The following is a 26,803-nucleotide window of genomic DNA, read 5'->3' as shown; positions in this document are numbered from 1 at the left end:
ATACATTTTGAAATATATATATTTTATATAAAAGTTATATATATTATATACATATATATTTTAAAATATATATATATTAAACATTTGACTCCCTAATAGCCATTTGAAACTGACAAAGAAAAATAAGTGATGGCTGTAATGTTATGCTATTCTTTTCCGATAATTGGTTCCAGAATGGTCATATGGCCCAGTTCTGGTCAATAACATCCAAGGACACTTTTGCTAAAAATTTCTTGGAATATTTTCTCAACCTTAACGAGAAAACCATAGGAATACAGATTATTTCTTTCCTGCTCGATGTTACTAAAGGAGCATTTGGTCTTAGAGGTTTCTGGCAGGCAACTTCTGTCCATGAAGAAACCCAGGCTTCATGGACACTGCCAACATATGGAAGAACGTGCAGACAAGACAATAGGGGAAAAACAGGGCCAGAATACAGATTGGCTCAGGCCAGGAGTCTGAAGCATCCCCCAAATATTTCTTTTGTAAGTAAATGAAGTTCCTTATTGTTAAGGCCTTTATTATTTGGCTTTTCTAGAACTTGTAGTTGAAAGCATGCTAACAAATAGAATTATTCCAATTTTATACATGAATAAAGCAAACTCAAATGGTGAGTTAATTTGCTCATGATCACAAAGCTAGTAGCTGTTCTATTGTCTTTAATCTCAGTCTTGCATGACTCACTACTCTTCATTCCTTACTCAGAAGATCTAAAAAAGAGTCTTGAATCCAACACTGAGAAATTTAGCATATGATTCAGCACGCTTCTTAGCTTTTGAACAAAAAATGCTTCACAAATTACCCAGTTTAAACTGCTATTTTTTTCGGGCAGCCCTGAAAAATAAGAATACGGTGACAGGGGGAAACTAAACTTATATTTTAAGAATATATATTTCTGAAGAGTATAAAGATGTTATGAAATACAAGTTTCGACCCATTATGCTTATTTTTTTATCTTAAATTTTGCAGCTATTGTTTAATGGACACAGAATAATCATTTAATTCTGAATATGTCAGCTAAAACCAAATCAACGTTAAATTTTTGTGTGTTTTCATTCCGGTGTAAAATACAACATAGTGCCCTGTAAAATAGAACCTTTGAATTTTCTTTCTAGACTTTCCTGAATCTCTTTTTTTCAAGCTATATCTTAATCACATGGTCTAATGGCAAATAGCAAGATTCTGTAGTGTAATTATAATGGGAAGATTTAGAAAATCATTTCACACATTTTCTTTCAAATTTGGTTCTTATCCTAATAACTGAGTAACTATAAATATTTCTTTTTTATAATCTTATGGTCTTGATGCTTTGCAAGATCAACATAGCAGATGACCAGAAAATGAATGCACTGAGTTTGTAACTATTGTATTCTGATTTAAATATTTTATATTAGTCTTGGGATAAGTACTATTTGCATAGAAAATATTAGAAATTAAAACCCCAGGTTTCTCATTTCCATATGGTTCTTATTTTTAAAGTTATCAGGATTTTGGCACAAGTTTACAAAGAAGTATATCTTTGTCTTCTATTATATTATGACACTTTTATTGTTATTATAAAACTTCCTTAGACCAGAGAAGTGTCCAAATATCTTTAGCTGTATCATAAGTGCTCAGGCTAATAAAACTTTGTTGCCTATGAAATACTTTGTTTTCATTTAAAAAATTAGTTCAGTTTTGCCACATTACTTGTTATTCGTTTCATCATGGCTTGGAGCAGTTAATCATCAAGAGATTGTATTTCCAAAGCTCTTATTTATATTTCCATAAAGTGACTTGATAGTGCCAAAGGTTTTGTATCTGGTGATTAAAAATGCTTTGAAATATATAAAGTATTTGATGTGTCAATAGATTGACTACAGTTCTTAGGTACAACAACTATACATGTTGGTGATACTGTGACAATTTGAAAGGTGCATACATAAAAACAGGAAATAACCGAACATGAAAAATGATTTGCGATAAAAAGAGAAGAAAGTGGACTTCATTTAAATCTCGAAAAACTATTTGTGTTTATTAAATTACTTGTCTTTGGAGAGTAGATGCAAAAACTCTTGGTGCATTATAAAATATAATACTGTCCGTGTATTGATACACATGAATATCTGAAATTGTTTAAGGGAAGCAATATCAAAAAGACATACAGAAAGTAAAAATGGATGAGCTTCTCATGAATCTGTTATGGAAACAGTTGTAAAATAGAAAACTGAAAGATATTTATGATCCTCAATAACTCAGGAATCATTATCTGAATACAAATGTGAAGACCAACAATTTTTTTAAGTTATATTGTATATGTACAAAGCACTTTAAGTAAGGGCTTAAGTTTGACTATTTAAAATCATCACAGCTTAGGTAATGGTCTTTTTTTATTAATTCTGGGTCTCCATATTTAGCATATAATCGTTAACTTACTTGTGCTATCAGACTAATGATAGTTTATTCATTTATTAAAATCACGTAGTTCTCTGTTGTGTTAGTTTCATCTTTAAAAGATTGTCTTGTAAATCAATAATAATCCCTCCTTTTGTATTTTTTAAGATTTGTACATTGCTTTTGCGTGAAGAGAATTGGCCATACTTAAAAAAAAATAAACTTTTCAGTAGCAATAACATTCACATATCACAGTATCTTAGTAAAAATTAAGCAAAAGACCCCTAGATTAAGACTAGCCAGGGGTACAGTGAACAGTGATTAGTGGAAAGGATATAGTCAACTGAAAAGTCTGTTTTGCTGCCTCGTCATGTAATTTTGGATCCATAGAATAAGGAGATTATTGATTCTTTCTGCTGACCACTCTTGACTAAAATAGTCAAGGGGTTTCATTAAGGTGACCACATTTTTCTTCCAAAATGAGGTATTGCATCAGTGCAAAACACCAGAGGATGATTTCAATGGGGGCACCGCAGAGTATCTGGCACCTTTCAGGTAAGTGAAAAACATATGGTCCACCTGCCCTTGGATCATAGAATCTTATCGTACAGAAGACTGCTATTGTGGAATAGGGAATGCTTCCCTTGAAATGGACTTAAAGGCTGGTTCCCACATTATTTTACGGATTTTGGAATTTGTATTTTGCTGAACCAGGGTAATGGACTACACAGCATTATTCTTGACCAATAAATGAGGAAAGTCTTACAGTATTTTGGCTACAATTATGAGATAACAAAACGTCCTAAGAGAAAAAAAAATTGTATTTAATAATAGATCTGTAAATACATATTTTTATTGCTTATTTTTGAGAAGGAGCGTGCACGTGAGCGCTCATGAGTGGTAGAGGGGCAGAGAGAGGGAAACACAGATATCGAAGCAGGCTCCAGGCTCTATAATTTCAGCACAGAGCCCAATGTGGGGCTTGAACTCACAAACTGCAAGATCATGAACTGAGCTGAAGTCAGACGTTCAATTGACCGAGCCACCCAGGTACCCCTGTAAGTATGTGTTTAAATGTTTGAGCACTTAATAAAATGATTCACATTTTAATATGCTATTAAATAAAACTGTTCTGAATCATATGAAAATTTTGTATTATTGTGTAAATGCTTATGTATATTTTTCAGGGCCTATCTCACCCAAGACCTCCTTCAGGGATTCCTCACCTCAAGCATTTATAATAGGTTCCTTTTATTTTTATTTTTCTTACCACATTTTGGCAAATAAGGTATAGTTTGTTTTTATGGCCCTCTGCAATGCATAGTACAGCATTTTAAAAATAGTTTAGAGTCCAAATGAGTAAATACAGTAAATGAAGATATAGCACACTGAAGGGGAAAAAAGAACTTAATATGTTTACAGGTATTAAAGAATTCATGTGGCTGACATTACATTAACTGTGGGAGAACCCATAAATGAAATTCACTGTATTTTTTTTAAATCATTTTAAATCTAATTTATTGACTTTTGATTTAAATCTGCACTTTTGGGGGCAAAAATATAGAATATAAAAATGGTTAAAATGGTAAGCTTTAGTATGGAAATCAGTGACATAAGGACACTCACAATACTGTGTAATCAACACCACTATGCATTTTCTGATCGTTTTCTTCCTGCATTATGTGGAAAAGAACGAAGCATGGGATTCACTAGTTTAGAAGTCACGTTAATCATATTGACATTATGTTAACCTATACAGTTTTGTGATACTGCATTAAACTCAAATTCTTTACACAAAATGCAGACAAGTAAACGCTAGTATTTTATACCTTGCTAATTTTCTTATACAAATTACAACAAGAGGTGAGGAACTTAAAGAAAATAGAAACACACACACACACACACACACACACACACAGGAATCTGATTGAAAGTATCTGAGAGTTGCCTGGGTAATCAACATTCCAGGGATTTGTTTGTGAGCCAGGATACAGTAAACTGCTTTGATCTCCTCAGGGCATTTACAGATTCTTGGTGTGGATCATGAGATTAGGAAACCTAGAGTAGGGAAGGAGCTAAGAAGCTAGTGAAGTCTCAAAAGTTTTCAGGGCAAGGGAGTTTCTCTCTCTCTCTCTCTCTCTCTCTCTCTCTCTCTCACACGCACACGCACAGGCACACGCACAGGCACAGGCACACGCACAGGCACACGCACAGGCACACGCACAGGCACACGCACACAATTCCTGGGGCAGAGGGTTCATTCAGAGCAGTGAAAACATCTAGGATTAAAGAGGCCATCCTTTAGGAGAGCAGGTGGCTCAGTCGGTTAAGCATCTGGTTTTGAATTACAGCTCAGGTCATGATCTCACAAACTGTGAGATGGAGCCCTGCTTCTGACTCTTGGGCCTTTTCTCTACCCTCCCCCCCAACCCTGCCCCCACCACCCCACTCTCAATATAAATATATAAGCTTAAAAAAATAAAAATAAAAACATATGTCAAGAGGCCAATGTTTAAACAGGTAGAAAACTAATGCCCTAGTGACATTTACCCAAGTGTCCCACTGTGCAGGATAGCCTAAGACGCAAAAAAGAGAGCACAGAAAGGACAGTGTTCTTAGCATTACACCCTGTGCCAAAGAAACAAATTCAGGACTTTCTAAGTAGGAAGGGACCTAGTAAATATTCTGCACTCTCAGTTGAGACTCGGAGGTCTGCAGCTTAGAAACTAGCAAAATAAGATCTAAATTATTAGAAGATGAGGACCCAGGCTGGAATCAGCTCAGTTCATACCTGACTGCATCACAGTTGAGGTCTGCGGTCCAGTGGCCAATTAAAGGGTAGGGTGAGAAATCTTCACTAGAAATATTAATGACTTCTAGGACTTCTAGATTTTTTTGCCCAAAAGTTCCAAGAAAATAAAGAGGCGGTAGAAACAGATCTGTATATAACTCTGATAAATTGAAGTTAACAGTAACAGATTTTAATCAGCTGAATAACGGGCTTAAAAATGGTGGAAAGGAGGGATGCCTTGATGTCTCAGTCAGTTAAGTGACTGACTCCTGGTTTTTTGGCTCAGGTCATGAGCTCACTGTTGGTGGGATTCAGTCTCCTGTTGGGCACCTTGCTGACGGTGAGGGCAGAGCCTTCTTGGGATTCTCTCTCTGTCCCTGCCCCTCCCCTGCTCATGCTCATGCTGTCTCTCTCTCAAAATAAACTTTTAAAAATAAATTAGAAATTAAAAATTAAAATGGCCGAAAGGATGTAGAATTTGACCAGAAAACTATCATCTATATAAAATAACTGCATGGAAATTCTAGAACAAAAAAAAAAAAAAAAAACGAATCTAAATAAACAACTGGATTATTTAATGACAGATTGGAAATGAGAGTAATAGTGAACTGGAAAAAAATAAATCAACAGAAAACAAATAGACCGAAAAACAAAAGCAAAAAGAGTAAACATTTTTAAAACAGTGATTTCAGAAGGGGATCTTATTTTTTTTGGAATCCAAGAGGCAAGGAGAATGGGAAACAATTATTGAAGAGTAAAAGAGCTCAACCCCCCCCCAAATTTGAAAGCCATCAAGTTATACCTGTGCTACACAGTCAAAAACCTTAGCATAAGTATTCATGTAAAGAAAACTTCCTGTAGGCCTATCTTTATTTATATTCACCTCGATTTATGTAAATATACATAATCTATTTTATATACATGTACAAATATATATAAAATATTCAGAAATGTCCTGTTTCTTCGAAAGGAACAATAAGTTATTTTTAAAAAAAAACCCTAAAATGACAGACCAAAAATATTCTTAAAATGCTCAAAGTAAATAGACTGTCAACCTAGGTTTTTATTCCCATCACAAATATTAATTGTGAAATGAAGTATAGATGTTTTTTTCAGAAGAAAATTAGCCATTTGTTAATGCAAACTGTGTAAACTAGAAGGGGACTTCTTTAGCCCAAGAAAAAAGTATACCATAAGAAAACAGAGCTATACAGACATAAAAACAATACATTCAAAAATATAAGTGAATTTTAATTGTATAAAGTTATAATAATGCCTATGGGTTTAACATGTAGAGAGTATTAAAAAGCATGGAAGACATTGAATACAGGTAGTTTTAAGAGGTCATCATTTTTGTACAAATGATTATTTGTATTAATCCTAAAGATTCAGTTACTCATTTTAGAATCTCCAGTTTAGCCACCAGGAAAAAGAAAAAAAAAGTTACCTTTTACTAAAAAGGATCTAAACTAAAAGGCTAAAGGGAAATAGATTTCAAACGGAGGCAATAAGAGAAAAAAAAAAGTTACAGAAAACAATGAGACAAATGGGACATAGTACAATAAAACATACAACATCAAACGTCACTGATTATTTTGCAGGTTAATGGTGCATGTCTGTTAGTTCAAGTCAAAACACATCATAACAGATAAAATTAAAAAAAATCACCTATATGCTGCTCACAAAAATCTTTTTTTTAATTTTTTAACATGTATTTATTTTTGAGACACAGAGAGAGAGAGAGAGAGAGCGAGCGAGCGAGAGCAAGCGAGCATGAGCAGGGAAGGGGCAGAGAGACAGAGGCAGACACGGAATCTGAAACAGACTGCAGGCTCTGAGCTGTCAGCACAGAGCCAAATGTGGGGTTCGAACTCACCAACTGTGAGATCATGACCTGAGCCCAAGACAGACACTTAAACGACAGAGCCACCCAGGTGCCCCAAAACTCTCTTTAAATATAAGAAGTATTCTCGTGTGGTGTAGATAGCAGTCCTTTGTTATTCTCATGTCCTAGGTCATCAAATGTAATGTTGATTTTAATAGTATATTTAGTCATACAGATAATTTTAATGTTCACACAGGTCTACTATTTCTTGAGGAGATCCTGTTTCCTTAGTGTTTAGTTTTTCAAGATTTATCCACTTGTTGATTGTGCTCAAACTGTTTCTCTTAGATTTTCTTGCAACTTTTAATTTTTGTTTCTAAGTCTTCAAACTTCTCTGTCAGTAGTTCATTTCCCAGCTCATATACAATCCATCATTTTCTCACTGTCCAAAAAATGGTGATTATATACGCCATACGATTACATACACTGTAATCCATTTGTGCATGCTCTATTGTTTCACTGCTTTGTGTTCTTTTTCTTGCCAATTTAGTACTATTTTAAGATGAAAGTTATATGGTCCATGACTACTAAAACAATACTCCTGATAGTCACTACTTTTTGAAGTTTTCTTGGTTGTTTTTAAAATTTTTTTTCAACGTTTATTTATTTTTGGGACAGAAAGAGACAGAGCATGAACAGGGGAGGGGCAGAGAGAGAGGGAGACACAGAATCGGAAACAGGCTCCAGGCTCTGAGCCATCAGCCCAGAGCCTGACGCGGGGCTCGAACCCACAGGATCGTGAGATCGTGACCTGGCTGAAGTCGGATGCTTAACCGACTGCACCACCCAGGCGCCCCTCTTGGTTGTTTTTAAATACCTATTCTTTAACATATATTTAAGATTTTACCTAGAGACAAATATTACTGTCAATTTGTTGAAAATGAATTTAGTTTATTAATTTTGGATAAATAGGCTTCTATGATAGTAAAACTTGTATTTCTCGGTATTTTAAAGTCACTTTTCCCTTTTGCTGACCTAGTTTTACATCTTTTCCATTACATCACATAAGTGGGTTCTATGCCGACTTGTTAACTAGTAATTCTATTTATTTCTGCATTAAAGGGAATGGGATCTATTTTCCAATTTCATTTATACTTAGAGATAAAAATTGGTTTATACCACTAATTCATCTGATTTTTCTACAGTTCCAAAAGTATTTTATTAGATATCAATGTTAAATCTTCAGCCAAAAGAATGTATTTTCAAATTTTAACATTATTCTATTATTGCAATCAGTAGAACTTTAAAGATTGTCCTATGTAGTAATAAGACTAACATGTAGTTTCTTGTACATGTTCTAATTTTTACCTTCATGATTTTAGCTTTTTTTAAGGTTTACTTGTTTATTTTGAGAGAGAGAAAGAGACAGTGAGTGAGGGGCCAAGGCAGACAGACAATGCCAAGTAGGCTCTGCAAGGCCAGAATGGAGCCTGATGCAGGGCTTGAATTCACAAACCATGAGATCACTACCTGAGCTGAAGTCAGACATTTAACTGACTGAGCCACCCAAGTGCCCCTTGTGATTTTAGCTCTTAGGGTGGTTTCACTGAAGGGAGAAGAAAGGAAAAGAGAAAAGAAAAGAAAAAGGGCATTTACTGTTCAAGAAAGAGGTTCTTGTCATACTTGGATCCAAAAGCCAACACAGGATTTACAAAAGTACTTAAGATTGTCAGCCACAAATATTAAGCTTGGCTAACATTTTTATCTCTTTCAATTCTAAAATTCCATCATATAGTCACTCATCTCTATCCAAATCAGATAGTATCCTAACTTTGGAATGCTAGAGAAATGACCTCAGAGACAGCAGGCAACAGTATATATTTTGTAGATAAAACTAAGTTTCATCAAATATTTAGAGTGAAACATCAAAATGCAATCAACATTGAGATACTTGGAAAGATGCTAATATTTTGCTAAAATTTTCAGTCTTTATCCAGATGTCTGGCACACATAAGGAAAACAAGACGCTCTGTGAATAAACATAATCTCAATTACTCCAAAATGCCGTTTTTCCACCGATTTCCAATTTTCTTTTTTAACAGAGAACATAATCACATGTTGGGTGATTGTAGAGATTAACAATCCTGGCTTCTAAGGACAGACTATTCTAGTGCATTCACTAATCATTCCAACGCCTACACCATTTAAGCAAATGCTGAATTAGGAGACAGCGCAAGCTTCAGCAGTTTTCTGCTTGTTGCTGTTGTCATTTTGATGGGACCCAAAATACAGAAAAGATGCACTGAGAGCTTCATGACTCCTGATAGGGAAGTATTCTTTAAAACTTTAATTTTAATTCATTTTCCGGAAAAAAAATTACCATCATCTGTTTTTAGTTTTCTATTGACATCCATCATTTACATATCTACTTGAAAGTATCATTAGCCTTACTTTAACAAGTTCTTTTCTAATGTCATGGAAAATTATGGCCTATAGAATAACATCTAGCTTTGTTCTTTAGTTTATAATGGAAGCAGTTGTTACGACATATCAAATAACAAAAAATCTTCATAAAAATATTAGAAGGGAGTACTTTGTATCTGTTGGACTGCTTTTTCTTAAGTTTTTGATCAACATGTCCACCGACGAGTTCTCATTTTTTATATTGGAAGAAATAAAGTGTTTTTTTTTGTTTGTTTTGTTTTGTAGTTTCAAGTTGTTATTTAAATTCCAGTTAGTGAACATACAGTGTAATATTAGTTTCAGGTGTAGAATTAGTGATTCATCACCTACACAGAACACCCAGTGCTCATAGGTCTGTTTCTTAAACAAAAAAATCCACCCTCCCTCCTCTCAAAAAGAGAATTGTATTAAATATCTGATGCGAATGTGGAGAATAGAAAATACTCCTAGGGTAGAGCAAGTGGGATATAATTTTGGAATGTCTGTTATTGTAAAGGGGGAAACAGCAGGTCCGACTCCGTAGTGTTTCTTTTCCCCTTGCTGCCATAACCTAAGGCATCCATACTTCTTAGCCCTGCAAGAAGTCATGTTAATCACTGAAGGGATTTTTTGCTCACGGCTAAGTGTTGTAAAAACAGCTCTTCACTCCAAACCTACTCCATCCGAACAGATATGCACCTATGGAAATAACACCGCTATGTTTAAGATTTACCAGAACGATAGGACCAGATTTTTGTACACAGAGATCACCCGACCACGGATGTGTCACAACCTTCCTCGGATCCTTGCAGGCACCTGAATATCTACAGACATCAGTCATCTCCTGCCTCCAATTTCCTCCTGAGTCATGCTCTTCCTCAGGTAAGAGAAGCTCAAGTTTTATGCTGAGTTAAGATGGTCCTGTAGGACAGGAGTCTGCCATCTCCGTTTGTGGGCCTCCCTGAATCAAGGTGCTTTCCTGAAAATCTCGCTTCTTATTGGCTTGTCCCATCGTGTGAAGAACAAACTTACACTCACTTACATTGTATTCTTCTGTTTAGTATGCTAAGTTTTCATCTTAAGAATCGCTGTTTCCCCTGAGATGGTGTTTCAGAGTTTGGGGTCAGAGAGAAACATACATTGAGTTCCAATTTTTTTTAAAACTGTTGTTTAAGACTCTAAGTTCAATTAGGGCCAGCTGTATATCTTTCTTAATTTCCTTTTCTAACACCTGCATCCCTTATGTTTACAAAAGATTTTACCTTTGGGGGTTTATGATTTGTCCTCACTGTATATACCAATGTGGATAAAAAACATTTCCTCATGTTGTACAGTGAATTGTGCTTAGGCGTTTATGTCTGAATGTAATTTCAAAGCATCTAAAATTAACCCTGGGTTCTGTACATCCAGGCTGTATTTTCTGATCTTTTCTCCTCAGCTGCTATTTACTCCCTGGCTTTCAAAGGTACTTAACATCCTACTGTATTTCAGGACCTGCTACCCCTCTCATACCAACACTGATATTATAAGAAAAAAAAAAGTGTGGTTGTTATTCACCTGTTAGTATGGATTTCACTTTATACTTTAATACATTTGGAAACAATTATAATTCTGAGTAAATATATATTATATTCATGCAATTGTGAGTTATTATATAAATCTGAGAATTTATCTGCCTGGGATACGATTGGCGTCATTAGAGGGTGAACTTCCAGACTGCTGTAACCGATAGAATTGTTGCCCGGGTGATTCAGGAAGGACTCATAGACAATTATTTTGTATAATGTAAAAGACACTCTCATTTGGTAAACTTGGTGGTGGTTTATAAGTCTCCCACAGCGCCAACACATTAACACTTTAAAAAGGAATGACTTTACCAGTACCTTCAGATATATGCCACAGGCCAGCTTAAAAAGAGCACAAGAAATATTGCTAATTTCCACAGAGCATCAAACTAGAAACATCATTAACGGAAACCATGGTAATACAGGTGATCATGACTGCTGAAAGTGTGGAATTTAATCATTGAAAACAAGACTCAGGGGGCGCCTGGGTGGCGCAGTCGGTTAAGCGTCCGACTTCAGCCAGGTCACGATCTCGCCGTCTGCGAGTTCGAGCCCCGCGTCAGGCTCTGGGCTGATGGCTCAGAGCCTGGAGCCTGTTTCTGATTCTGTGTCTCCCTCTCTCTCTGCCCCTCCCCCGTTCATGCTCTGTCTCTCTCTGTCCCAAAAATAAATAAACTTTGAAAAAAAAATTAAAAAAAAAAAAAGAAAAAAAGAAAACAAGACTCAGTAGTTTCCAGTTTGCATACCAGTGGCCAAACAGACTATAAACTATGAGCTAGCCCCAGTTAAAAACACAAAATGATTGATGAAGGATAGACAATGAGCCAATATCACAGAAGAGCCGGATTACCAACAAAACCGCTGAACCTCCATCTTGTCTTGCTGCCATTTCACATCAGTTTCATGAATGTAAAAAATTCGAAATTATTAAAATCAAAAACAGACACCAGACTTGAAAGTTCCCTGAGCAGACACAAGCAATTTAATCACACATGCAAAACTTAATTTCGCTTATTTTGCAAGACTTCCTTGGCCTGGGTCATTTCTCCTTTATGCCTCCAGAAATCAAAAGCGATCCAAAAATTGACGTGAAGTTAGCACTGACCAATTTTATGTCACATAAGAAGTGTGCATCTTATGTGCACATAGAATAAACAGCCCCTGCTTTCTCACTGTATAAACTGCTTTATAACAAGATAGAGCCTCATTCCATGTTTTGGTTTGGTGAGGGATGATTTTGGTGTGTGCACAACAAACTTTTACCAATGACTACTCTGGTGATTCATTGGTTTTACACCTAGTATTTCTAAAATTTTGATAAAGTAAACATAAGAACTGCATTGAGATTGTATTCAGGCATTATCTGTCATGGGTACAGTGTTCAGGTTGAGCTGGATGTGAGGCATCTACTTGTGTCAGTAATTTAAGACACTGAGTATGTGCTCTGTTGCCCCTCAAAGCCCCCAGACTGTGGTTCCCACCACCTTACCTTCTTCCCAGTGTTGAAGAGGCTTCCCAACAAAAACCAATGGATGTGTTCAGCCGAGATTATGGCACCATCACCCGCTGGAGCTGAGCAGAAGGAAGTGTAGTGTCTGCCATGGGTTGAGTAAAGAGCTGATGAACTGAGGGCCTGGGGACCAGAAGTTCCAGAAGTTAAAACTTATGTCAGACTCACGCAGAAACAGAACTATCGGAGATTTGGCTTGGCAGCAACTGCCCACCCCTGGATCTAATTGAGTTTAAGCCCGCCTCTCCCACGCCTCTTGATCAACCACGTAAGTGTATTCACCTTTGCCTCTGCAGACACCCATTTGTGGAGGTTCAGAAACTAGTTAAAACAGGGACACCTGGGTTTCTCAGTCGGTTAAGCTTCTACCTCTTGATCTCTGCTCAGGCTATGATCTCAAGATTGGTGAGATCTAGCCCCGTGTGGGGCTCTGAGCTAACAGCGTGTGCCTACTTAGGATTTTCTCTCTGTTCCTCCCCTACTCTCGTGTGTGCGCTCTCTCAAAATAAATAAGCGAACTTAAAAACAAAACAACAACAACAAAAAAGTAAAACCAGAAGAAGAATAAAGAAGGGCAGAATGAGGGCCCCATGGGCAGGCAGGGAAAATGGGGAAGGGGTTGTGAACAATCACAGGGATCAAAAATCTTTAACTGGAAGAAAAGATTGTGAACCATCTGTGCCTAGACTAATAAGGAGAAAGCTTAAGTATTTGTCTTTACAAAGGGCATTAGTTCATTGGCTCCTAATAAGTGGGTTAATAACTAATAACAGTGTTTGGGAATAACACAAATAACACACAAAAGCATAAAATCCTGAATGTGTCTGAAAACCGTCTCAACCAGACTGTTACCAAGTAGTATTTTCAGCCAAAATCCTAATGCCCAGATCAAGCATTCCAGGATCTCAATGTCTTTTGAAGAAATCCCACACCTATTTTGTTGTGTCGTGCGTGTGCGTCCATTCAGTACGGACAAGAGTTCTCTGTAACAGCCCTTGTCAAATCGTTGGCTTTTAAACAATGTACTGAAATATGTCTATCTTTATAGTCTTCTGTTTTTGCAATAGTTGATTGCTGTGCTCTTCAAAATGGACAGTTTGAGTGAAAGGCTTTCAAATATCCTCTCGAAAAGTAATTCAGACTCACATATCATTGGCCTAAAGGATTTATAAAAGCAACACTTGTGATTGCATTTTGAAAGAACACACACAAATAGGAAGTAAATGAATGATAGCACCTTCAAGGAGATATTTATGGAAAACTGTTTCCCATCCTTTAATATAGAACTTATTGCAGTAACTATGTACATATGAGACAAAAGAAAGAAATCTTAGAAAAATAAATGTTAAGGTAATTAAATGTACTTTGGAGCCTGGAAATTATGTGTATGAAAGTACTCCTCTCTTGGTCCCAAAGCTTCAGTCTGTGTGTATACATGCCAGGACCTTACCTCTCTCTCTATTCCCCCTGCCCCCCAGAGTATTTATCAACCCTGGTACCAAATCAGAATCACCTGGCTCCTTAAAATAACCTAAACCCTTAGATTCCACTCTCAGATACTAAAATTTATTTGGTTTCAGCTGAGACCTAGGGACATCAGGATTTTTAGATGCAGTTCATAAATGTAAGTCTATAAGTATAACAAACACACATATGCATATATACCAATATGGTATTAATTAATATATAATATTAAATATTTCTCCCAACATTGTCTACATGCATATTTAAACTTTATGTAAGCTATATGCATATTTAAACTTTATATAAATATATACATATGCATATATACATATAAAAGGACACACATGCCTATGTGTGTTTTATATATATGTGTGTGTATATGTGTATATATATACACACACAATATATACACACACATATACACACAAGTACAATCAAATATGTGTTTGAAAAGATAGATTGAGAGATAAAAATAGATGTAGATTAATATGAATTACATGTAGAGATATATTTAAAATCATGCTTCCTCTGAATTTCACAAGGCAAGTTAAATTGCACTGACTTCTTGAAATAGTGATAATTAATTAAAAATCATCTCTGTTGAACAACTGCTATGCACAAATTCCTCTGAGTGATGTAATGAAGAAGAATAGTGTTATGGGATATAATGGGTAAGCAAAAGTCAGAAAACATAGGTACTAATTCCCACTCTATTGAGGGGACTCTAATTGCCAGGATCTATCTAAGAATCAACCTGTGGTCATGTCCTATCAGTGACCTCCTGCATCAACTGAAGAAAGTTTATCCCGGGCATTAGAACAGCCCTTGTAATGGATCTGGAAATAAAATAGGACTATGCATGTGGAGTTAAAAGGGAAAGGCGTTGGGAAACATAACAGGAACCTAGGTCTCAAGGGACCTTTAGGACGTTCAAAACACATTTGTTTTTGTTTTGTTTTGGCTCTGAGAGTGATGGGAAGTTATTGGAGTCTTTGAGCACGCTCATATTTGAAGAGAAAGCAATTGGAAACCCAGTGATATACTCTCTTTCCCTCACCTTATAAATGTTTGCTTCATGACTCAAATGCTAATACTATGTGTCCCTACAAACCTGATAACAGAGCAGAGATTAGCACTCATGTTTTTTGTACCAGGAAGAGAAGGGTGATTAAATCATGAGAAATCCATCAGTGGAGAAGGCATTGACTTAAACCTGTGTAACAATTGCAACCTTGTTTATTGTGCTTTGTTTGATAACTTCCTCTAACTGCCTCCCACCAATATCTTTTGTCTTTCGCTGGAGATGGTATTTAAGGTAGTGACTTGGGAAATCTCTGGCAGTTATTCAGTTTTCTTGGGTATCTCCCATGTAGCCAGGAGTTATACATGTTTTTGAACTTGTTTGTTTTTCTCCTGCTGATCTTTCATCACAAGGGGGTCTCAGCCAAGAACCTTGAAAGGTGAAGTAAAATTATTTCTCCTCCTTTACATCTGTTAATATTATTATATCCTGTAGATCCCACTAAGTTGGAATCACCATTAAGAGAGAGAGAGGAGAGGGAGAGAGGGTGACCAGACTTACACATGTTATCTCTCAATCCCAGACTTTCTGCTTCTGGGTTTGTCATGTAGATGCCTACAGAAAACATAAAGAAAATGATGTTGCTTCCCAGCACTGAAGCTGAGAACTACCAGACCCTCTCCCCCGAGGATCCCACATTTGAACACTTGTCTACTAGAATTTATAATGTACAAAAATCAATGCTTGTTTTTTTTTTCTTGTTAATCTTGGATAACCTATAGATATATAGTTGCTAGACAGAACCTCCAATTTGTAAAATCTACCAAATGATAGAAATATATGCCTTCAGCAATTCAGTTTATATTTTGATAACTATACAATTTTACCTATATTTTTAGTGATACTAAATATTTTTCAAGTATTATGTCCATGACTCTTAGCAATTTTGGTTCAGAATGTGAAATACAAGACCAATTATTGTATCTAATATTTAGACCAACTTCACACCCAATGTAGTGACAGAACGAAAAAGAATTGAGATTCTGAAATATTGAAAATGCATTTGTACTTCTCCCTAATGAAATCTATTTATTCACAGGAAAGCAAAAGGTTTTAAGAAAATTATCTCCCTTATTATAAAAGCCTAAATTGCACACAGATTTGTCTTCCATTTTTTCTAATACGTTTCTGTCTCATAATTAAGAATAAAAGATTCACATTTTTATTAATTTTCAATTAAAAATTGGGCTAGGTTGGTAATCTATTTATTTATATATTTATTTTTTTGGTCATTGCTTTCAACTACTCAAATGCTAGGAAAATGGTTAATTTCCAAGACAGTTTCTATACAGTTATAGTTTATATAACAGTGATATGTTTCTTCTTTAACTCCATCTATTCCCTGTATTAATTCATATATACCATCTTCCTGTCTTGAGTAAGGAAGGGAATCAGCCAAGTAGAGCTAATTTTTTTTTTTACCTCAGTACATAAGATTTTCATTTCTCCTCTTAAGTGTTCTTTCTGTTTTATGTCAAAGTTTCAGAGGAAATCCTAGCTAACATACTCATTTTATATGGAAACAGACTCAGTAGGGAGATTTAACCTAACATTTTTTTTCCTTTTATTTAGATGGAACTAGGTAGATTTTAACAGTCTAGTTTCCTTTCTTCAAGAGCATAGGGACATAACGTTTGCAAGGTCCCTTTGTAGTTAGGGCGGGTCTCTGTCACTATTATAGATAGACAAAGCAATGTGGATAGAAGTGATAGATCTTCTGGGGCTCTTGGGTGGCTCAGTAGATTAAGCATCTGACTTCAGCTCAGGTCATGATCTCATGGTTTGTGAGCTCGACCTCACATCAGTCAGTGTGGAGCCTACTTGGGATTTTCTCTCTCCTCTCTTTCTCTCTGTCTCTCTGTGTCTCTCTCTCCCTCCCCCTTCCATGCGCTCTCTCTCTGAAAAATAAATTAATTAAAAAAATAATTTTCAAATTCTGACCCTTGGAATCATTTTGTACACCTTGAGTCTATACACATACTGAAAGCAAAGGGGTCCAACATTGAGAAACTACCCAATGGAAGAAGCCCAGATGCCTGGGCTTCCCACCCCTTGGAGGAGAGCTGTCCCAGAAGGCAGGTTTCAAGTGGAACAAGGAATTCAATTTAAATGCACTGTGTTATGGATGTAATAGGGGACTATTCTTCAATAGCTAGTGAGAATTTCTCTAGCTAATAAAGCATCCACTATGTGACCAGCCCCTTTTCTAGGAGTTTTACATTTACACATGGCAAATAGCAATCTAGTATTTGAGTCTGAAATCTATACTGTCTCTTGCTAAAAATATGAAAGCAGTGTAAATAATTAGTAGATTCATAAGATGGGATTTTGTTTCTTTATATATGATTATTATTAGTAGAGATCACAGTTAATATTTTACAGTATAAAATAAGAGATGGTTACTTGTAGTCACATGAAAAATTACTAATACCGAGTTCTTGCTCTGATGAGCAAAGACTTCAAAAGTGCATTAGGGTCACGGATATCACCACAGTTAAAGAAATGTACTTTCCATTAAATGTATACTTGAAATTTTAATAGATGTACAGATTTTAGTCTCTTTTATGTTTGGTGTAATTTTGACCTCTGTTTTTGTCTTAAAGCATGATATTATTTATTGACATGGTAGTTTATTGTCAAATACTATCATATGATTAGTCAAATATATGAAGAATTCATACTGCTTTACTGACAAGTATAGATAGAGTAAATTGGTAAAAATAAGTAAAACTTAATTAAGTTCTTTTTTAAAATTTTTTAGTGTTTTTTTAAATTTATTTTTGAGACAGAGAGAGACAGAGCATGAGCAGGAGAGGGGCAGAGAGAGAGGGAGACATAGAAGTTGAAGCAGGCTCCAGGCTCTGAGCTGTCAGCACAGAGCCCAATGCGGGGCTCGAACTCCCTCAGTGTGAGATCATGACCTGAGCTGAAGTCGGACGGTTAATCGACTGAGCCACCCAGGCACCCCAAAACTTAATTAAGTTCTTAACAGTTAATATTCACAACAATAATATTATTCTTCATAATGCAAATTATCCATATTGTCTCTCCAAACACACACATACACATGTACATGCCCTTTGTATTGACTGAAATTTTCATGAGAAAAGATTGTACTAGCAAGAGAATTTCAAACTGATTTGTGGAGAAGGTAGTGAAATATTATTTTTAACATTTTTCCATGAAACTGAGAACCCGATATGATTAGAATCTTCCTATTGATCTTTAAATAAATATTGGCATGAAAAGCAAGCTATTTGGGTTTAAATAAGAACCAATACAATCATTGACTTGTTTTTTTTCTCTGTTCTTGGAGAACACATTCTTTTGTTCTAACGGCAAAGGTGAACACAAATGTTCCTCATATGCTTATAACATATTAACAAATTCATTATTTGTGTAAATAGTAATATTTTTAAAGATTTCTTCTGGGAACTACTGAGTCAAAGTTCACCATATTGGAGCTTTCAGAAGGTAAACGTCTGACATATTCAGTGGTAGAATGTCACAGTATTCCCTTTTATTGAAAGATGAATTACATTCTACCTGAAGCCAAACCCTCTTATATTCAGCCAACTTATTAGTCCTCATCTTTTTCTTCTTATTCTCTTTCTAGAGTAAACTGTGCTTGCAACTTGCAACTTTATTTAAATAATTTTGTATTCAAAACATGCACTGTTTCTGTCCCCACCCCATAACAAAAACAACAAACCACTTCTCACTCCTGTCTATGGCAGACTGATTGCATTCTGATGCCAAGAGCCTGATTTCAGAATTTAGCCGTGATACACAAGGCATGACAATAACATAATGAAAATGGCTTCCATAGGCAGCTCTTGATTAAAGTGTTTCAACAAAAGGCATTTCAAACATGTTATTAGCAATGATAACTTTATGGGTTAGCTAAAAATTAGTAAGGGCAATTCTAAAGTTTTACTGAAGGCTTCTTATCAAAACATTAAGTAAAGACTTAAGTAAAAAGGTCAATACTCATAACATTAAACTATCAAAAGAATATTGAGGATGGAGTGGACGTTAGAGCAGCCAGTGCAGAGAGAAGCTGAGCACATGTGGAAAAAGAAGAGATACAGGGAGGCAGGTAGATGATAATGGAAAATGGGCTTAACTTTAAAGTAAAAAAGAGATTCTTCTTAATGAGGGTTTTCAGAAATTCTTCCCACATGTTTTATGATGTATTATCTTTATTCTTCTCCCTAAGAGTCTTTGGTTAAAATCTACATTATTGCTGATGGTTGCTTGGAATTATGTTGTCTCATTTTGGTTTGTTGTTCCTGTTCAATTTTTGTTATTTTTTTAATAAACTTTATTTCTTTTATTTTTAATGTATGTATGTATATATGTATGTATGTATGTTTGGGAGACAGAGAGAGAGAGAGAGAGAGAGAGAGCATGAGTTGTCGAGGGGCAGAGAGAGAGGACAGAGAGTCTCCCAAGCAGGCTCTGTGCTGTCAGTGCAGAAACCGATGTGGGACTTGAACCCACAAACCATGAGATCATGACCTGAGCTGAAATCAACAGTCAGATACTTAACTGACCGAGCCACCCAGGCACCCCTCAACATTTGTTATTTTTAATAGTGTTGGAGCTATGTGTGGTTTGTACTTGTCTCTACATGGAGGGCTTTTGGCTCAAGATGGTCCAGCCATATTCACTATAGTCAACTAAATTATTTAAATCAAGGGGAGTAAAAGTTGCAGCAACCATCTGACAAATAACTTATAACTAAAAAGTAACCTGGAAGTACTTTTGGAAGTAAGGAATATTATCCTTAGTTGTACCTGCGGCCCAACAATTTACTAGTCCTATCATGGGATCAACCAATTCTCCCTGCTCTCACTCTACTCAACTATCAAAATAGAATTTGATGAACAAAGAGAAATCACTAGACTCTCATTGTAAAATCCTTGTGCAGTTAGAGGTTCAGAAAAAGATAAAGCCAGAGGAATTTTCCACTAAAGACGAGGGTCTTTTTAATGAAAAAAAAAATCATCCTGGTATCATTTACATTTAAGATTAAGAATAAAGATGTTTGTTGAGCAGCAGAAGCTGCCTTAGGTGCTTAGATTTGGCAGAGATCAAAACAAACGAAGTTTTGCTGTCGTGAATGTTTTCTTCCAATTAGAGGATTATACACAATAAACAAATGTATAAATTAATAGGTTATAAGTTGGATGATGTGGGTATAAAGAAGCAAGATACTGGGCAAACAATGACAATAGTGTTAGTGGTGACATTCACAGAAACCAGAAGAAATAAGAAAGGGAGCCATGCAGGTATGTGGAGAAGAGCCATTGCAAGCAAAAGTAACTGTAAGACACTAGCATATGATGAGAACGTCAAGGAGGACAGGGTCACCAGATTGTAGAGAACAGTGTGAGGCTGATGCAAGGTGAGGAAAGAGGCAGATCATACACTCCAGACTCAGGGCTTTCATACTTACTGACCAACAAGGTTGTAAAGAGAAAAACAAGGTGAATGGGGTTGAGACTTAGAAGAACTGTTCTGACTCCAACAGCCTGGAAGATCCTGGGCAGCTGGAAGCGGGCGTTGAGTAGGAGCTATTGCAAGGGTCAAGTTGAGACATGATGGTGGCCTTGACTAGTTAGTTAATGAGATGGTATATGTTTTGCTTTTTGGTTTTTTTTCAATGTTTATTTATTTTTGAGAGACAGAGAGAGACAGCGTGTGAGTGGGGGAAGGGCAAGAGAGAGAGAGAGGGAGACACAGAATCCGAAGCAGGCTCCAGGCTCTAAACTGTCAGCATATAATTCGATGCGGTGCTCAAATCCATGAACCACGAGATCATGACCTGAACCGAAGTCAGATAGATCATGACCTGAGCTGAGTCAGATCATGACCATGGGCCTAGATCATGACCTTAACCGACAGAGCCACCTAGGCGCCCTGGGTATATGATTTGCTTTTAGGACCTACAGCATTTGCGAATGGACTGGCCGAGAGAGTGTGAGAGAAAGTGATCACTCAACCATAACACCAGGCTTTTCAGAAAGCATCATCACTTGCTGAGAAGGACAAGACTAAAGGAGAAGTAAATTCCATGAGATTAGAGTGGTGTGTTTGTGTGTATGTGTGTGTGTGTGTGTGTGTGTGCTCATACACCTGCGCGTGCAGGGAAGTCAGTCACTTGAGATTCCTATTACATACCATATTAGAGAATTTGGGTCAGATGTTACAAAAGAATCCAGTTTTACAGAGAGGATCGGACACTTCCAGCTAAAAGAAGGTATATAATTATTTCATAAGTCTATATTAAATCACCCCCAAAAATGATAGATCAAGACACATTCTGAATCCTTAACCCAGAAACACCATAATGTTCACATTTGAGAAAATGAGGAAAGAATAAGTACACATGATTGAGAAAGAATGACAGAGAGAGGAGACAAAGAGGGAGTTGTGTTCTGGAAGCATGGGAAGGTCTGGAAAAAAGTAGCAAGTCATTACCCCCCCCCCTTTTTCTTCCTTTTTCAGAAAGATAGAAAAGTATTAAAAGCCTACGAAGTTTGAGTGAACACTTTTTAGGAGTAGGACAAAATAATCATGTTAACAGGTGACATATGATTTCTCATGTGATTGAAGATTCCAAATTCTTGAAAAGCAAATTCACATCCCACATGGCAGGCTGTGTCAGCCCTTAGGGATCTCAGGAGGACACAGCAGTCCTCACTGGGAAGGAGAAATGGGATCCGACTGGCTTCCCAGCCCCCTTCTCTTCCTCCCTCTCCTCATACGAAGCACCAAGATCCTCCCCTCACCTTAGAACCTGCGACGACCTATAAGTATGAAAAATCCATTAGGTTTACTAAGGGACAGATTTGTAGCATGGCAGCAGGGGCAGTGGTATGTTTCATATTGGGAGAGACATGGGATCCCTACAATAAGAAAGCTACAGAGTCTGAGATTGAAAGGAAATAAGGAATATTGTAGAGTCAGCGTCAAGGAATCCTTCAGGTGTCACCTAGTGTATAAACGTGTTAAATTATGAGACTTTGTACTCTTATCAACCTCCGTTGATACTTATGTTGATCTAGAGAAGAGAAAACCGATGCTCCTGAATTAAGTGGTTGAATCCTATTTAAACCATGGCCATGCGTTGCCTATTTCCTTACAGATTCTTTTGTGAAAGATTAGTGGTGGGATCTCAAAGCCTAAAAGTCTAGGGGAAATTTTCCTCCATTCTTCTCAACCTCTCCCAGTACTGACTCCGGCAAGTAGTATTCTATCTTCACTACAAGAGAAAAATAATGGTGTCTCTCTCAAAGATTACTACTGATTCATTTTCATAAATTCTTGGCCTCAGTGAAGATATCCAGCATTTTCAACTTGCTCACTCAATCCTTCCAGAAATTTCAGCATGTATTCTTTGCCCTGGTGGGTAGTCTGGGAGTCCTTGTCGCCTACCATTTCTGCATCACAGTTAAACTGTTAATTTTAAGTAGAATTATAATATCTGAGAAAATGGGAAGAGACTTTACATGTTGCTAATAACAATACATGTAACCAATTTCACCTTTCTAAACACTCTTCTAATATCCCATGAAATTAATGATGGCCTGAAACTTAGCAGAGAAATGGCAAAAACAAAACAAAACTGTACATTCATCATGATGTGACAAATGAAAGAAGCAAATGATGTCTGCACCTATAAATATAGAGAACAGATTGATGGGTGCCAGAGAGAAGAGGGGTGGGTGATGGACAAAACAGGTGAAGGAGAGCTGGAGATACAAGCTTCCAATTATGGACTGAATAAATCATAAGATTAAAAGGCACAGAACAGGGAATATAGTCAATGATATTGTTATAGTGTCCTATGGTGATGGATCATAGCTCCCCTTATGATGAACGTATCATAACATAGAGATGTTGAATCACTATGTTATACACCAGACACTGATATAACACTGTGTGTCAACTATACTCAAATATAAAAAATTATAGAAAGTAAAACATAATAAAATTAAATAAAATTAAATAAAATTAAAATAAAATAAAATAGGGGTGCCTGGGTGGTGTAGTCAGTTAAGCGTCCAAACTTTGATCTCGGCTCTGATCATGATCTCTCAGTTCATGGGTTGGAACTTTGCATTGCGTTCTGTGCTGATGATGCAGAACCTGCTTGGGATTCTGTGTCTTCATTCTGCCCCTCCCCTGCTTGTGCTTGCTGTTTCTCTTTCTTTCTCTCTCTCAAAATAAATAAACGGAAAAAATAAGTAAATAAAATAAAATAAATAAAATAAAATAAAATAAAATAAAATAAAATATAAAATAAAATAACGTTTGCAGTTCAGTTCAAACCACAGTTGGAAACTGGAATTTAATAGAAGGAATAAGTGTTTTTTTGCTATAGATCTTACATCAAAACAAAACAAAACAAAACAAAAGACATAAGTGGCAGTGAAATTAGTAAGTTTTGCAGAAAGAAAGTTATAAAGTTATATCTGTGGATCTGTTTATAAAAGTAGAAAAATTAAAAATATATATTTTAACCATTATTAAATAGTGCCTAAAAAACACTTTTTAAGCATATCTAAATTTTACCAGGGTTATGTTTTCAGAGAAAAAAATAAAAATAAAAATAATGAGTGATTTGTTAAATTGGTACATTTATTTGACGGTATTTTATTTGGTTTATTTTCAACGTTATCATTTAATCAATGGGCTTTATATTTAAGTTTATATCCCTAATATTTAAGCATCACCAACAATTACTTTATACTCCTCTCTACCTCTAGAGCTATCAGTTCATACTTCTTCCAAATAAGCTTGTTAATTAAAAGCACAAAAATATTTACAACTGCTATACATCAAGGAAAAACTGTAATTTGATTTGACCTCACTTTAAACAAATTATTTTGCATCGATAAACAAGTTATACTGAGAAAAATGAAATTTGATTAATTTCCTTTCAATTATTTCCGAAAAGCAACTTCACTCAAAAGCTGACGGTGGAAAATGTGCTTCCTCTTAGTGGGATTTTATTAAGATGAGTTGTTTACTTGTGACAGTCAAATCTGACCTTTATAATACAGTTTTTGTTTAGATCTAGTGGAGATAAATTGAGTGCACCGATTCTAAATTGAAGATCTATTAAGTAATAAGTAGGATGTAGTTTTATAATCACCTTCACGTTATAAACAAAATTTACCACAAGATCAAAACACGTTGACTTAGAAAAAGTGAATGCAAATTAAATGGAAGAGATTTTAGAAATGTAGTGAACAGAATTATAAGATGGGATGCTACTAAGGATTTTTAAGTATTTCCAATTTCTTTTGATTAACTGGAGATTGTGCTGTGGAATACACATCCAACAACAATTTGAAGGCATCTCATGAAATGCGTGAATGTATTTCTGGCCTAATAGAGAACAATATTTAGAACATAGGTATTTCAATTTCTTTAAAGAACAACTGGGGCAGTCACCATTTTTCCCTGCTGCTTTTGGTTTTTAATTTGCTATTATAAGTGAATGAAAATAAATGTTCCTCCTCTGATGTCAAGAATGAGGCCACAGGAGGGTGGGGGGGGGGGGTTGGGGGAGTATGTTAATACACTGCTCTAATTCCTCTGTAATCCTACTTCATTATTTTATGCAAATAATTCCCAGAAAGGATCAACTTATTAAGAAGAATTAGAATAAATGAATGTCATCGGTATTGGGTATTATGTCAGCAAGTTGCAAAAGTACACTACATTAAATATTGAATCATAGGAAACTTCTGCAAGTTGTTTTTCAATTATATATTTTTTTTGAAAAACAATGGTTTTCAAATGTTCAATGTTGAGAGGCTGAAACATTTATGTGGTGGTATTCAGATTTTTGTCCAAGATACAACTTTTTCAAAATATGAAGAGAAAGGTTCACATGAAATGCTACAGAAGTGACTATTAATAACTATTCTTCAAATGTAATTTCTTACAAATTATAAAGAGATTCTGTGATTACAGGTAGATTATTTTTAAACACTGAAATCTCACTTTTAAATGTAGTTTCTGGGAGGAGTTGCGGCAAGATGGCGGCTTAGGAGGACGCTGGGCTCACCACACGTCCTGCTGATCACTTAGATTCCATCTACACCTGCCTAAATAACCCAGAAAACCGCCAGAGGATTAGCAGAACAGAGTCGCCGGAGCCAAACGCAGACGAGAGGCCCACGGAAGAGGGTAGGAAGGGCGGCGAGGCGGTGCGCGCTCCACGGACTGGCGGGAGGGAGCCGGGGCGGAGGGGCGGCTCGCCGGCCAAGCAGAGCCCCCGAGTCGGGCTTGCAAAAGCGGAGGGGCCGGGCGGACTGTGTTCCGACAGCAAGCGCGACTTAGCGTCTGGGAGGTCAGAAATTAACAGCTCTGCTCGGAAAGCGGGAAGGCTGGAGGACGAAGGGAGGGAGAGCTGCTGAGCCCCCTGACAACAGAGCTCAGTTTGGTGGGGAACAAAGGCGCTCGCCAGCGCCATTTCCCACGCCCATCCCCCAGCCGAAATCCCAAAGGGAACCGGTTCCTGCCAGGGAACTTGCTCGCTCCGCGCAAACACCCAACTCTGCGCTTCTGCGGAGCCAAACCTCCGGCAGCGGATCTGACTCCCTCCCACTGCCACAGGGCCCCTCCTGAAGTGGATCACCTAAGGAGAAGCGATCTAAGCCTGCCCCTCCTGCCCCCGAGCACCCTGCCTACCCACCCCAGCTAATACGCCAGATCCCCAGCATCACAAGCCTGGCAGGGTGCAAGTAGCCCAGACGAGCCACACCACCCCACAGTGAATCCCGCCCCTAGGAGAGGGGAAGAGAAGGCACACACCAGTCTGACTGTGGCCCCAGCGGTGGGCTGGGGGCAGACATCAGGTCTGACTGCGGCCCCGCCCACCAACTCCAGGTATACACCACAGCACAGGGGAAGTGCCCTGCAGGTCCTCACCACGCCAGGGACTATCCAAAATGACCAAGCGGAAGAACTCCCCTCAGAAGAATCTCCAGGAAATAACAACAGCTAATGAGCTGATCAAAAAGGACTTAAATAACATAACAGAAAGTGAATTTAGAATAATAGTCATAAAATTAATCGCTGGGCTTGAAAACAGTATACAGGACAGCAGAGAATCTCTTGCTACAGAGATCAAGGGACTAAGGAACAGTCACGAGGAGCTGAAAAACGCTTTAAACGAAATGCATAACAAAATGGAAACCACCACAGCTCGGCTTGAAGAGGCAGAGGAGAGAATAGGTGAACTAGAAGATAAAGTTATGGAAAAAGAGGAAGCTGAGAAAAAGAGAGATAAAAAAATCCAGGAGTATGAGGGGAAAATTAGAGAATTAAGTGATACACTAAAAAGAAATAATATACGCATAATTGGTATCCCAGAGGAGGAAGAGAGAGGGAAAGGTGCTGAAGGGGTACTTGAAGAAATCATAGCTGAGAACTTCCCTGAACTGGGGAAGGAAAAAGGCATTGAAATCCAAGAGGCACAGAGAACTCCCTTCAGACGTAACTTGAATCGATCTTCTGCACGACATATCATAGTGAAACTGGCAAAATACAAGGATAAAGAGAAAATTATGAAAGCAGCAAGGGGTAAACGTGCCCTCACATATAAAGGGAGACCTATAAGACTCGTGACTGATCTCTCTTTTGAAACTTGGCAGGCCAGAAAGAATTGGCAAGAGATTTTCAGGGTGCTAGACAGAAAAAATATGCAGCCAAGAATCCTTTATCCAGC

At 37.0% G+C, this 26,803-nt stretch overlaps 1 protein-coding gene across 4 annotated transcripts in view; it reads right to left on the bottom strand.

Moving 5' to 3' along the window:
- Positions 1-26,803, bottom strand: part of CDH18 (cadherin 18) — a 1,036,719-nt gene that overhangs the window by 609,004 nt on the left and 400,912 nt on the right. For all 4 annotated transcript variants that reach the window (XM_043600791.1, XM_043600792.1, XM_043600798.1 and 1 more), the window contains exon 3: positions 12,486-12,629. The gene's annotated coding sequence lies outside the window, so the exon portion shown is untranslated. The remainder of the gene's footprint in view (positions 1-12,485; positions 12,630-26,803) is intronic.

The sequence above is a fragment of the Prionailurus bengalensis genome, chromosome A1 (genome assembly GCF_016509475.1).
Source record: "Prionailurus bengalensis isolate Pbe53 chromosome A1, Fcat_Pben_1.1_paternal_pri, whole genome shotgun sequence".
Lineage (NCBI taxonomy): Eukaryota > Metazoa > Chordata > Mammalia > Carnivora > Felidae > Prionailurus > Prionailurus bengalensis.
The sequence above is the reverse complement of the archived record's forward strand: the minus strand, read 5'-3'. Positions and strand labels throughout refer to the sequence as shown.